Genomic DNA, 2,535 nt, shown 5'->3' with positions numbered 1-2,535 from the left:
AGCGGCCGATCGTGGTTTCTGCGAGGGTAAGTCCACCCACCAGTGTGACAGACGATCGGGCATGGGAGACAGAGAGCAGGTCGTCCCCTATGATGGCTGCCATGGCCACTTTTCCACTGCGCTTGTCCACGCCCACGCTGCGATAATGACCGCCACCGCCATGTTGTAGAACTTGAAGGAGCCCAGCGGAGCGCATTGCACGACTTGAGCATGTTTTCAACAGCTTCAATCCAGAGCCCTGGGGGTGGGGGTGGGAGGGAGAGGGTGGCTGGGACAAGTAACTCGCAGCTCGTGGAAAACAGTGGGGCTGCGCATTGAATATTCTGTGCATCTTGCCGCGAGAAGCAGAGGCATTGTGATATCATCCAACTCGCTTCAGCACGTTAGATTTTAAAAACATGTCAAATTGGTCAACAATTTTAGTAAAAAACCCGTGAAATAATAAATCAAATTTTCAGATGAGTGGATTTTTGATATCATGAGGTAAATCTCTGCCGGAATATGTAAAGATTTCACTGTTACAGCATCGGGTTTTCAAGGAGATGTGAATCAAAGAAAAAGTTCAAGCAAGCAAGCAAACCCACAACTAAACATCCAAGATCAGAGTTTTATAAAAATACAGTTGGGTCTGTTCCCGCAACGTGTGGTTGCGGGGGAGGGGCGGCATGTGGCTTCACACACACTAACTACCGCCCCCCCTGCACACACGCTAACTGCCCCCTTGATATATGAGGAGTGGATCTGTGAATTCATAAGTTAAATCGCTATCGAAATGGTAAAAATTTCCGCGTTTTTGCATCTGGTTTTCGAGGACATACGTTTCAAAGGCAAAATGCCATACACACACACACACACACACACACACACACACACACACACACACACACACACACACACACACACACACACACACACACACACACACACACACACACACACACACACACACACACACACAGTTTTAAAAGTATATAGATAGATGGGACAAATCTGGGCAAATGGTGTTAGCTTAGAGGGGGCATCTTGATTGGCATGGGCCTGTTTCCATGCTGTATGACTATGACAAAGACAAAAGATCTATGTTACTTTCACAGATCTTATTTTAATAATAACATTGATATCTGTGTTATTTCTTTCCTCCAGAGGTTGCTGCATCAAAGTTAACATTTTTAACACGCTGAGTTAGTAATAGGATTACATTTTAATCTTGTATAAAGATTGCATTTTCAGTGTAACTGGGACAATGTCCCAGAGATGATTAGATTGGACGTTACACTGTGTCGATGATATCAAAGTGAGAGAAAGTTGGTGAGAATACATTGATATAATGGGATGAAAGCAACCTAAACTATACAGAATTGAGCCAAATGCAGCAGGCTAAATGAATTATTATTAATAATAACATTATCTTACACTAATCTATCCCATGAATCATTATTAACATAAGAGCAATTATTATTATTATCTATGATAGCAGTGTTAACAACTTTGTTCCACCTTCATGTCCCACAAATTGCCTGACAAAATTGAATGAAGTTTTTCATTTTCAAACAAGTCTGTTGACTCCTGACTGTAAACCAAATTGGCACAGATCATCTTCGTCATAGGAAAATGGGGTTAGGAGGGAGAGAGATCAGCCATGATTGAATGACGGAGTAGACTTGATGGGCCGAATGACCTAATTCTGCTCCTATCATTTATGACCTTATCACTCAGTTACAGAAATGAATGCTGACTCCAAGTTCGACAAGTTTGTAAATGACTCGTGTAGAAACATAGACATAGAAACATAGAAAATAGGTGCAGGAGTAGGCCATTCGGCCCTTCGAGCCTGCACCGCCATTCAATATGATCATGGCTGATCATCCAACTCAGTATCCTGTACCTGCCTTCTCTCCATACCCCCTGATTCCTTTAGCCACAAGGGCCACATCTAACTCCCTCTTAAATATAGCCAATGAACTGGCCTCAACTACCTTCTGTGGCAGAGAATTCCAGAGATTCACCACTCTCTGTGTGAAAAATGTTTTCCTCATCTCGGTCCTAAAAGATTTTCCCCTTATCCTTAAACTGTGACCCCTTGTTCTGGACTTCCCCAACATCGGGAACAATCTTCCTGCATCTAGCCTTTCCAACCCCTTAAGAATTTTGTACATTTCTATAAGATCCCCCCTCAATCTTCTAAATTCTAGCGAGTACAAACCGAGTCTATCCAGTCTTTCTTCATATGAAAGTCCTGACATCCCAGGAATCAGTCTGGTGAACCTTCTCTGTACTCCCTCTATGGCAAGAATGTTTTTCCTCAGATTAGGAGACCAAAACTGTTCGCAATACTCCAGGTGTGGTCTCACCAAGACCATGTACAACTGCAGTAGAACCTCCCTGCTCCTATACTCAAATCCTTTTGCTAACATACCATTCGCATTCTTCACTGCCTGCTGCACCTGCATGCCTACTTTTAATGACTGGTGTACCATGACACCCAGGTCTAGTTGCATCTCTCCCTTTCCTAATCGGCCACCATTCAGATAAAAG

The sequence above is a fragment of the Amblyraja radiata genome, unplaced genomic scaffold (genome assembly GCF_010909765.2).
Source record: "Amblyraja radiata isolate CabotCenter1 unplaced genomic scaffold, sAmbRad1.1.pri scaffold_63_ctg1, whole genome shotgun sequence".
Lineage (NCBI taxonomy): Eukaryota > Metazoa > Chordata > Chondrichthyes > Rajiformes > Rajidae > Amblyraja > Amblyraja radiata.
This window is presented reverse-complemented; position numbering follows the sequence as displayed.